The sequence below is a fragment of the Bufo gargarizans genome, chromosome 10 (assembly GCF_014858855.1).
Source record: "Bufo gargarizans isolate SCDJY-AF-19 chromosome 10, ASM1485885v1, whole genome shotgun sequence".
Taxonomy (NCBI): Eukaryota; Metazoa; Chordata; class Amphibia; order Anura; family Bufonidae; genus Bufo; species Bufo gargarizans.
Window position 1 is genome coordinate 63707156 of NC_058089.1, and position 12747 is coordinate 63719902.

Here is a 12747-nt window from a genome sequence, read left to right on the forward strand (position 1 = left end):
TTGTCCCGCTGTGAGACAAACTTTTCAGTCCTCCCAGTCCCTTCATCTTCCTACTAAAGACAGACTAATCTCAACCTGTAAAGTAGCATGACCTCACTGTTAAATCGGAAGTTCTGAAAAAGAAGTTGGGCTTAATGCCCACTCACTTCAATGGACACCTAGCGCACTGTGGAGGAGGAGGAAAGTGCAAAACGTTAGCACCTAGTTATAAAACCTCCCCTGTCCGTGAGCAAATATACTATACACTAATAGGTCACTGTCACTAGAGAAGGTTTTACCCAGCTGTCCCTGGAGACTGAAAGTCTATATGCAAGAAGGATTTCTCACTTTGTCTAGGCAAATCTGACATTCATCAGTGTTGGAAAGTTGGATTACAAGTCATGTGGAGCTGTACATAATGAGGAACATTTATTAAGGGACTTGCTTCTATTTTAGTTGAGTTCCCTTTTTAACCACTTGTGCGACAATATATAGCTGCACAGCTGGTTTTACACCATGTTCACCAATTGAGTTGGACGAGGGAAGAGACGAGCATGTCAGTGGCCACGCCGAGGCTCCAGCGCTGGCAAATCTAACATTTATGCCCGGAAACGGGAGTACATGTTGACAAATTTTTATTTAGGGCTCATGCACACAACGGCTGGATGTTTTGTGGTCTGCAAATTGCGAGTCGCCAAACATGGAAAATGGCCATGTGCATTCTGCCTTTTGTGGAACAGAACGTCTGGCCCTTTTTTTTATTATTTGTAGAACGGCCATACGGACACGGAATCACATGCAGTCATTTCCGTTATTTTAAAGCCCCATTTAAGTGATTAGTTCTGCATACGGGCCACAATAAATAAACAAAACAGACTGTCAGAAACAAAACAGACTGTCAGAAGGGAGACTGTCAGTAGTAGCATGCTTTACCTCTCCATCTGAGGCTTGTCAATGTGCTTGGTGACAAGGCTTGCATGTAGCTGCTCAACCATGGAAATCCATGCCATGTGGCCCCCAGCACACAGTTTTTGTGCTGATGTTGAAGGGACCCCGTTATCAACTTTATGCTGACCTCACTGAGGGCAGCATAAATTAGTGACAGAAATGCCAACTTCAGCGGTGTGTCACTCATGAGCTAAAAGTAAGTGGTTGCTGAGAACCAGCATCCTCATCATTGCAGCAGAGGCCTGGAAAAAGAGTCAAATCTACTTTAGAAGCGTCATGGTTATTCCTAATCTCCTGCTCTCTCGCCCATCTGCTGATGATTGGCAGTTCTCTCCTAGAGAGAAAGGGAGAAAAGTAGGTAGAAGTCTGTCAGTCATCAGCAGGTGGGCAGGAATTTATGAATAATCATGACTCTTCTCAGGTGGCCGGGACTCTTTTCCAGGTCTGGTCTGCAATGATTGTGATGTTGGTTCTCGGCAACAACTTACTTTTAACTTATAAATGACAGACTGAAATCAACTAACCTGTCTCTACTTTATGCTGCCGTTAGTATGAACAGCATAAAGTTGATGCTAGGTTCTCTTTAATGCCACAGGAGGTCTGGAACTCTGCAGTTATTGGGGCACATTTTACTACAGTGTTTGCAATTTTTTGGTAAAAATAAATAAATAAAGCTGTTTAACTGACTAGACACACCTGCACACATTGCAACAACACCACATTGCAGCTCATCTGGTGACAACCGAGGCTGATGCATAGCGCTCTCTTTGGTGCCTCCAACATTGTTGGCGGCCACGATCTCTGCTTAGCGTGAATCAAATTATCCAGCGTAGAAACTCCCTGGCCCATGCGAGACTAAGACGCCTGTGGTCAGGTACCCTTGCCGGTCGTCTAGTATGCAGACCACACAGATATAAATAGTTTTGAATGGTCTAACGTAACACTTGGGTGCCTCTTACCTCCTTTAAAAACAGGCTTAGAGTTGTGTGGCATTCATCATCCAGTTCCATGTGGGACTTGACCAAAGGAAATCTACTTCTATGCCTTTCTGTGACTCTTCCAGTCTTTCTGCATCTCTGTTGCAACCTGCTGATTACACTCTATCAATCTAAACTCAGTGGCCACTTCCGTCTCAGAACATCCTGCTTGAAGCCTCACATTTGCGAGGTACTGTTGGTCAATTGTTAGGTGTCAACTTGGTCTTATGATGTCAAAATGTGAACAGCATGAGGAGGAGCACTGTTTAAATGCCAATTCTAATTGAACCAGGAAATGTATTGGGCAATTCACGGACCAAACTCCTGTTGTGAATTTTGCAGTAAAGCGCCTCGTTAGAGAATAGCAAGTTGTGCAAACAGGTACGAAAAACTCTGAACAGTTGGAGTTGTGCATTCAGAAGTTTGGAGAAAGTCACATTAAGTTCACCTGTAATACTGATTTGAATATGGCGCCCACTCACACGTGCAGTAGGCCCCAAAGCCACCAGGTGCCTGGTGTTTTAAACAGCAAGCACCCAGGGCTGATGTCGTCATCTGGGTACAAATGCAGATCGTGAACTTTTAACTCTTCAGATGCAGTGGTTAAATGAAGGCAGGAGTGCAAGCCAGGCCATGTAACCCATTACATGCCGTGGGCAATAGCGCCCAGAGCATGTAAGAAGTTGTCAATTGAGCTGGCTACCTCTGTCTCCTATCAGCACCCCACAAATTAATTGAGTGAAGGCTCTAGGCCTTCCTCCAGGGTGTCGCAGCAGGCTGTGCCTCTCTGGCACTGCCTGCTGGTGAATGTATAGCACTGACATTAAAATATATTGCACTACAGGAACTCTGCAACATATTTTAGAAGTAATCAAAAGATCAGCTATTATAGTGCTCATGGGACTATTAAATGGTTAAAATGTAAAATGTTATTAAATAAAAAATTCCAAGTAAGAAAGTACACCTTTTTTCCCATGGAAACAAATTGCAAAAATAAAACCTCCACACATTTGGTATTGCCACGTCCGTAACGACCCGCAGTACGCAATTACGTAATTTATACAGCATGGTGCAGCAAAAAACGCAGCAAAAAAGTATCCTGGTACGTTAGTATAGACTCCACAGGAGTTGGGTCTTACCCATCTTCAATGCCTGAATGCAGCGTTTATTCCAGGCGGCCGCACACCAGCGGCATCCCACGGGACCTGGTTGTTTGGGAGACCCAATAGAAGCTGTGATAACGTCGTTGGTAGGCGACTGATTCTAGACGATTTCCTTTAGCTCTTCTGCTTGTTGCTTATAACATGGGAGATTTTTATTCCTTTTTCTTTGTTACAGATGTGCATGTAATGCTCACTCTGTACGCCAGACGAGTTTCGAGGTACTGAGGTACTTCCTCAGTGGCCAACTAAATGAGCGTATCCTCACTTCTTATAAATGGGACCCCTATTCCCATGGTGCTTCACACTGTTGCGCATTCCCCAATTTCTGGAGTGGAATAGGCTCTTATCGATTCCTCTTTTGCATGGTCATCATATATACATAAAGTCACAATGTTATCCTACATAGACCTTTAAAACCATAAATAATCCCACATATTAAAATCATATGCAAAGTTGTGAGTCCAACGTGCAATGGTAATAACATAAAATACATATATTAATAATTACGTTCATAAAACATAGGATATGGAGAAAACCGCAAGGTCATGCTGTCACCAATCGGGAAAACGCACAAAAACGCAATTTTTTTTTTTTGCAGATGTTCAATTTGAATCCAATCTTACCCATAAAACAGCAAGGGTTAAAATTGTTTTCTGAGTGTTTTATAATGACGACTTATTATCTGGACAGTTCATCGGTATCTGACCGGAGGATCAGCCGTTTGAGAAGGCAGTGGCCTTCTCTCAGCAAACCAAGCACAGCGACGTACACTGTATAGCAGCTGTGCTTGGTATTGCAGCTCAGCCTCATTAGCTTTAATAGGGCTAAGCTACCCCTCGGACATGTGACCGATAAACGTGACATTGTGTGGCCTAAGAAACGCTGAAAAAAGGCTTCTCAAACAGCTAAAATCGGTGGGGGTCCCGGGTAGTGGACTCTGCCAGAAAATACGATCTCTGGGTGCATACTTGTAATACCCATTATAGAATTATATGTGCTGTGTATCTGTTGTATAAGGATTCCCAAGGTGTGATTTCTGCTGAAGCGAAGGTTCATTCACCAAATCACTGACTGCTTTGTAGCCTCCATTCTATCCCAGCAAAATGGAGTCAGGCATGCTGGGCTTCTGTCAGCTACAGAGGTGCAAATGGACAGTTCTACTCAATATCTTGTCATATCCAACACCTCTGGCCACCATGCACAAATTAAAAAAAAAAAAAAAACATCTACTGCCCCCTGCTAAACTGGACACCAGGAGAAGGCGATTCATTTTGTACTAAAAAAAAAAAAAAGACAGGCACTCTAATAGATTGGGCTCACATGGAAGAAGGAATTTTGTAAAACTTCTATATTTATTACAATAAAGAATAGAGATTAAAATAGAAAAACGCATAAATAGACATGAATCTTAAAATAGAAAAAAAATACAAAAAAGTACAATGTCCCAATATATATCCCCCTATGGATAGTCCGCTCTTGTCAACAGTATATTGTCTGACAAAGTCATCTAATATCGATGATTTCCATAATTAGCCACTTCCCAAAACACTGGTCACTAATAGTCATCACCTGGAACACCAGACTCATTCCAGCTCAATATCTGACATACAAAAATGTATATTAAAAACCATTAGAATGGGATTGCAGCGAAATAATTCATTCGCCGCATGCCCATTATCTCTCATGACATTAACATAAAAGCTATGTAACATACAGATAAAAGAAAAAGAAAGGAAAGGAAAGGAAAGGAAAGAAGAACTCTGCTATATGCCTCCTGCGGTTTATAGGTACCTGTTCACATTGGGATTACTTCCTATCCTATCGTTTCCTTTTTAGTTTCAGGGAAAACCAAAACAACCTCGTCGTAGATGCAGTTTCAGAGATCCCAACTATATTCCTATGCATATGGATGAATTTGAGAAGGGTAGAAGAGAAAAAAGAAGAAAAAAAGCCACTCTCCTCCAAAGCTCCCTTAATAAAAATGCATAATTTCCCTTCTCATATTCATTCCCTTTGGATACCTTGTTTCCAATTTAAATATCCAAAATGCCTTTAAGGTTTACTAGATGTCTGATATCCCCTCCTCTGGGGTTTTTACGTGTTCTATAGCATATGCTTTAAAATGCTTTGCACTGCGATTATGTTTGTCTATAAAATGTCTTGCGGCATTTGATATATTGGTGTATGAGGGGTTATCTATATAATTAAGGTGTTCTAAAATTCCGTTTAAATTTTCTTATAGAACACCCTACATACATTTTGTCGCATTGTTCACAAAGGATCACAAACTACTGCTTTTGTGTTACAGTCGATATAGGACTTGATATTATATATCTGTGTGTGGTCTGTATTAGCGAACGTTTTTGTATTTTGCACATAGTTACAAGTGCGGCACCGCTGACTGCCGCAGCGTGTGAACCCTTTGTATGTTAGCCATGTGTTTGTTTGTGGATGTATTTCGCGTACAAACATTGATGGAGACAAGGAGTTCCCTATTGTGGGAGGGTCTTTTTGAGACTATTCTTCAACCCTGTTTGAGTACAGTATCCAGTATATTATCCTCATATAATACCGGCAAATACTTTATTATATTCTGAATTGCATTGAATTGTCTGCTGTATGTTAAAACCAGGGTAGGTTGTTTAACTTTAATGTTATTGTCTTCTTGATTTATATCCCCATTTGTGCACCCATCTTTATTTTTGTATGTTGGATATTTTTTGGGGGTTATTCTTATTACTGAACAATAAATGTTCCCTGGTTTTATTTTTTGCTATATGGAGGCCCCTTAGTATCATCCAATCTGGATATTTTCTTTCTGATAATCGCGTCCATATCACATGACTTTCTTTTCTGAATGCTTCAATTGCGTTGCAGTTTCTTCTAGCCCGTATAAATTCACCCACTGGGATGGACTTAATAGTATGGTGTGAATGGTGGCTATCTGCTCGTAAAATCGTATTACCTGTAATCTCTTTCCTGTATGTCTCTGTTTGAATGATTTTCTCTGGAATGCCTGTTAGTTTTAGATCCAGGATGTTCATCGTCCTGGGATCCTCACTATGTGTAAATCTTAGATTATAAGTGTTATTTTGAAGATACTGTATGAACTCCTGTACGGCAGGCACATCGCTGCTCCACACAATGAGCAAGTCATCGATGTACCTGCCGTACCAGTTCAGACAGTTAGCAAAGGGATTATTGGTACTATATATATATATATGTATTTTTCTTCCCAGTAGGCCATAGTCAGGTTGGCCAGAGCTGGGGAGTACTTGGCCCCCATTGAAACTCCTTTTGATTGAAGGTAAAACACATTATCAAAGGCAAAATAGTTATGGGACATGAGGAACATGGTTACATCAAGGACATATTCTATAAAGTCATCCCCATATCCACTATATTTATGAAGGTGGAACTCTAGAGCTTCCACTGCAATAATGTGTGGAATTGAAGGATAGAGTGCCACCACATCTATTGTAAGCCATCTATATTCTGATTTCCATTTTTTGTTATAGAATGACCTCAGGACTTATGATGTGTCACTGATGTAACCCGGTATCCTCTTGACCATGGGTTGAATCGCACAATCCAGTCAGTTACCGAGTCTTTCTGTTAGAGACCCTATGCCACTAATTATGGGGCGCAAAGGTGGCGGGTTTTGATTTTTATGGACCTTGGGAACTGCATGCATGATCGGGGCAACTGGAAAATCTACATTCATATAATCATATTCTTTTTGTGATATAAATGCATAGTCCAATCCTTTTTTGAGGATCTGGGTATATTCCATTTGATATTTCTCAATAGGATTTGATGGGAGTTTAATGTACGTGATGGCATCTCCCAAAATTTCCATTATTTGATGGTAATATACGTCTCTGTCAAGGACGACAACAGATCCCCCTTTGTCTGCCATTTTAATTTTTTTTTGTTTTGTTATCTGATAGCTCTTTTAGGGCTTGTCTTTGATTTTTGGAGACATTGTGGGATATGTTGACGTCCCTGACAGTATCATGTACTTGTTTCAATTCTTTTTCAACCAAATCCTGAAACAGGTCCATATTTGTAGTGCGAGACATTAGTGGGTAAAAATAGGGATTAGAAATCCTGAAACTCTGCATTGTCAAATGACTTTTGTCCTGTTCATTGTCCCTCTGAAGATCCTCCAGACATGTCAGAGTTGATTGCTCCTGAAACTCCATATTTTAATATGGGTTATGCATATTTGGGGTATCTGATACGTTGGTAGGATGTTCAGAGGGATCAACACCCAAAAAAATGTCTAGCCACTGTCAATTGTCTAATGAACCTATTTATATCTAATAATGTCAGAAATAGATCAAAGTTCACACTTGGCACAACATTTAAACCCAGTCTTAATACATGTATTTGTTCTTGAGTTAAAGTCTCTGTGGACAAATGAATCACATCATTGCATTTTCCCTTTGAGGGAACGTTTTTTACCTCCTCTTCTGTCGTGTTGACATCACATGTCCTTTTCCTGTGTTTGCGACCCGCTCTCCGGACTCGTTTTTTGCTGGAGTTGAGTGGTAATTCCTGCTTGGTTTATTCTTTTTATAGTATGAGGTTTTGGGTCTCGTTGTTTCATTCGCTCTATCTTGTTGATTGGATTTCTGTGTAGACTCCTGGGATAAGTCACTCAGTTCCATGGTGTCTAATTCAGATGAGAAATTCACTTTTGGTGGGTTTCCTATTCCTTTGCTTTTTTTTATTGTTTTTTCTCTTTTTTAGGATGGATTTTGGGGTGGAGAAAGGGTTCTCTCTTCTACCCCATTCATATATTTGGTCATGTTTGTAGTCATATAAGTCTCTTTGGAACTTTTTTTGTTTCATTTCGATGATATGCTCCTCCATTTCTTTGATATTAGCACTCATGTTATTTTGTAAGGTTTCAAAATCTGGTATATTTTCAGACCTGTTTAGTTTTTGTTTAAATACGTTGATATCTGTTTGCAAGTCCTGTAATTTTTCTCCTTCATATTTAACAATGAGCGTCATGAGCTTGGTTGAGCAGTCCGATAATATTTGGTTCCATTCCAGCACAAATTGCTCTGAGAAAATCGTGGTTGGGATTTTTTTTTTTTATCTGTAAACCCCTTGGAATCATATTTTTTTCTAAGTATTTGACCAATGTTGTATGGTCCCACCAAAGCCTTGTCTCTTGACAGAGTATTTTCTCCAGTTGGTACATGTCACTAACAGGGCTGTGGAGTCGGTAGATAAATGCTCCGACTCCAACTCCGACTCCTCAGTTTTTTGTACTTCCGACTCCGACTCCTCTGTATTTAATATGCGAATGTATTTTATACATTCCTTGAAGGAAAGAAAGAAGTTCTTCTAAGCTTTTCTAGCACAGAGAGGTAGTTCGGCAGAAGCTGCTGCCTTCTCCTTTGTGTGCTGATCTTCTGCTGAAGACAGGGCAGTGGGAGGATCCAAGAAGGTACATTTATTTTAAAACATGATTTCCCTAGAAGAATCCCATAGTCATGTTTAAAGTTTAAGATAACATTCTGAGTTTACACGTTTTATAGCCTTAGCTGAATGACAGCAGTTTTTCCAATGGTTTACAGCAGGGATGTCAAACCCGTGGCCCTCCAGCTGTTGCAAAACTACAACTCCCATCATGCCTGGGCATACTACAGCTATCAGGGAATGATGGTAGTTGTAGTTTTGCAACATCTGGAGGGCCATGAGTTTGACATCCATGGTTTACAGCTTCAGTCTTGAACTATTGACCCTCCATTCCCTTCACTTATACAAGTGTCTCTAGTCCTGCAAAACACATATTTACTTAATCCCTTATCAGTGAGAGGCTAGGTAAACCATGGGCATTGCGTTCCCTGTAACATCAGAACACAACACAATGGAAAGTATAAGTATTGCCACTCCTAATTGTGCATTGCGTGCCATATATAGTGAAGCATATGAAAAGCATGCTTCTTCACATCACTGAACGCGTTTGTTTTGCGGTTACGTGAGGCACTGCATGCATTGGCCTTTATTCTTACAGTAGAGAAGTCATTAATTATAACCGTTTATGAATTCGGACATTTAAACTTGCTTTTTTTTATTTAACACTGGGAAGTTCCTCCAACGCATTTTTAATCAGTATCCGAAAATACCAGATCTGCTTTAGAGGTGGACCATAATTTGCCACTTCCCAAAACACTGGTCACTAATAGTCATCACCTGGAACACCAGACTCATTCCAGCTCAATATCTGACATACAAAAATTTACATTAAAAACATTAATGAATGAATTTCGCTGCAATCCCATTCTAATGTTTTTAATGTAAATTTTTGCATGTCAGATATTGAGCTGGAATGAGTCTGGTGTTCCAGGTGATGACTATTAGTGACCAGTGTTTTGGGAAGTGGCCAATTATGGTCCACCCCCCCCCCCCCCCCATGTTTCTTGGAGTGGGAGTGAACTAACACCTAATTACACACACCCATATGGCTACTTATACCTGAAAACACCAGACGCACACCACTGTTACGAATAAGAAGTATTTCGAAACGCGTCAACAGCCAATACACCAGAGAGAAATTATGTCCTATATGTCTGTGAACACTTGCCAATAAAGTATGGAGAAAAACACACTTCAACAAAAGTGAGTGCTAGAGCCTATATCTTTTTGTCGGCGCTGTCAGCAGGAGTCAAATGCCAGGTGAGTATTGATAAAAGTGGACAATTTTTATTTTCTGTCAACGCGTTTCAAGGGCGGAATGCCCCCTACATCAGGACAGTAAAACAGATGTCATCTACATACAGCGATTTAAAAATCCTTTTTGGAGCGCAAGCCAGGGGGTGGCAAAGGGAGGAGAGAGGGGGCGTGTTGTTGCACAATCTTGTATATAGGTAATGCAAGGGGAGGTGCGCAATATGTTAATAAACAGTTATGGGAAGAAATGATGTAGCGATTGTTTTTATTTAGGTTATAAGTGAGCACGATTTTGACCAGGGCGATCGTGCTGTATGCTAGTAGCAGAGGATGCTGCGATGGGCTGAATGGGGAGTATTTGTATGGGTGCATACTTGCAATAACTATTAAATGTTCCTGTATCATCTCCTGAAGAACTACTGGTACTGGGGAAATGTGTCGGCACACCTGTAAAGGTCACTAAAATGCACCAATTCTTAAGCATGGGCCATTGCAGTGACCCCTAGCAGGAACTATTTCTGGCATAACGGGATTAGTTTAAAGAGGACCTTTCACTAGTTTAAAAACTAAGTATATCAGTGGGCAGAGTGGCGCCAGGGGTCCCCCTGCACTTACTAGTATGTCTGGGCGCCGCTCTGTTTGCCCGGTATAGGCTCCGGTGTCTGCAGCTCCCTCTGTTGTACTGGGCAGGGTTTTTGTATTAGGGTTGTCCCTTGCTGCAGCGCTGGCCAATCGTAGCGCACAGCTCATAGCCTGTTCTATCGGAGACCCAGCCTGTGGTTGGGAAATTCTCAGACTATTGCTAATGCATTGGAGTCTACGAGAGAATCAATCTAATAATTGCATGTTCAAGTTCCCTACAGAAACGGCGAAGTGTGAAAAAAAAAAAAAAGATCAATGATCAAGTGATCAATGAGTCATACACACCCCAACAATGAAAAGTACAGATCAGCCCAAAAAATTTGCCCTCACACAGCTCTGTATACATACGGTAACTACAAAAAAAAGTTAAGGGTCAGAATATAACAATGAAAATAACTTTTTTTTTTCCTAAGTCAGGCGTCCCATAATGCTATACATGCAGCCAATCAGCAGCCAGCCAGCCAGCCCTGTGATATCACAGCCCTAAAAATACCTGCATCCATCTTGGATTCAGACATTTTCCAGCTTTGAGTGCATGGACAGACGTTGCAGGCACTAGGGAGAGAGTTATGCTGCAAATCTCATGAAAAACAAAAAAAAAGTGATTTATAACTGCAGGGAAACATTATTTAAATTGCAGGGAAACGATAGGGAGGAATAATTTCACAGCATTTTAGTGCAGGAAGAGACGTCTGAAGTCGCTTGGGACAGTGCTAGATAAAACCTCATTGTGAAAAAAAATATATATATATATAAAAATGATTTACAAGTGCAGGGAAACATTATTTGGGGATCCAAATAGTCATTATACAGCTCTGGCATTCCAGCAATTAGTTCTTGTTATTGGAGTGCAAGTGGAAAAATAAAATAAAAAATATATATATTCTTCTAAAAATGTTTCTTTATTAAGAAATGGAAGCAGCGGCAGCAGCCGTCAGTCAGTGCATAGTGTTGTCGGTAAACACTATGGCAGATTTTTGTACAGCCTCTGTAGAATCTGTGGGCAGAAGGTGAAGCGTAGCTAGTATGCCAATGTGGGCAGCATGGCCCTGCATCAACATATGCAGCGTCACCATAAAGTGGCCTGGGAGAACCGTGGCTCCGATGTGGTGATCCAGTCTGGCTCAGCAACCGCTGCATCACCCAGTGGCACGCCGTACCAGATTTCAGGCAGTCAAGGCTCCACCACCTCAGGCAAAAGGAGCAGTCTGTTGTTCCCATCGTCTGCTGGTCCTGATGCTCCTGCTCCTCCTTGTCAGTCATTCCATCAGCAAACGATCAACGAAGCGATTGCCTAGAGACAACAGTATGCATGCACGTATCAAACAGAGCAGAAACTGAACGTGCTGCTGTCCAAGTTGCTGGTGCTGAAGTCCCTCTGTTTCCAAGTGTTGGAATCTGCACCTTTCAGAGAGCTGATGGCTTGTGGCGAGCCAAGGTGGAGAATCCCAAGCCTTTAATGACGCATTTCAGTAGCAAAAAAATAAAAATAAAAAAATTATTCAGCGTTCTAGTTATGTGGTAAAATCTTTGACTTATTTTGGTTGAAAAAACTAAATTTATTCAGCGTTTCAGAGCTGTAGTTATATGCGGTAAAATCTCCATGATAAATCTGCAGCGTGGGGGGGCCCCGTGTGGATGCTACACACATTAAAAATAATCCTTCAGTGGGGCGAATAGATGCCAGATGACCGGGACGCTCCATGATCTTCCCAGGAGCAGCTGGTTGGAGCAGCGGTTAATTTGAAATGTCCGTATAGTGCGGTGGGAATCCGAAGACCCTCTCCTTCTCCATGCACCATAGGATGTCGATGTCCTCCTTCCCATCCATGATGACTGGGAACTGGTGAGGTTTTTCCTGACGAAGAGACCAGGGGCTGGTAATTACGGTTTCAATCTTTATGAACTTCACGACTCTTTCAGGCTCCAAGCTATTTTGAAGCTTTGTCTTCTCATTGTCTGTAGCTACTAGAGGCCTGTTCATGCCAGGCACGTTCCCCCAGCAGTATCTGGCTCGATGAGCAGTCGATACCGCACTTGCATCAATCTAGACAGGATTCGTCTCAAGGTAGAGAGAACGTTTTTTGGAATGCCATCTCCATCGCAACCACAATTTTTATTAAATATTTATTATTAATTTGAACCAAAACTTGATTAAAATTATAAGAAAGTAAACTTAAATTCGCCAATATATTATCCAAATCTTTGAGGGAAATTCACGGACAACTTAATTTGCCAAGCCTTTTGTGCCGGAAAACGTGTATTATTAAATGGTCTTTTAAGCAGCACTTGATAAAGTTGAGAAATACTAACCTTCTGTTCTGTGCCATATTCACTATAAATGAATA

General features: G+C 41.1%; 1 protein-coding gene across 1 annotated transcript in view; it reads right to left on the bottom strand.

The window, feature by feature from the left end:
* MRPL11 (mitochondrial ribosomal protein L11) overlaps positions 1 to 12747 on the bottom strand; it is a 76233-nt gene that overhangs the window by 34118 nt on the left and 29368 nt on the right. The gene's annotated exons all lie outside the window — the stretch shown is intronic.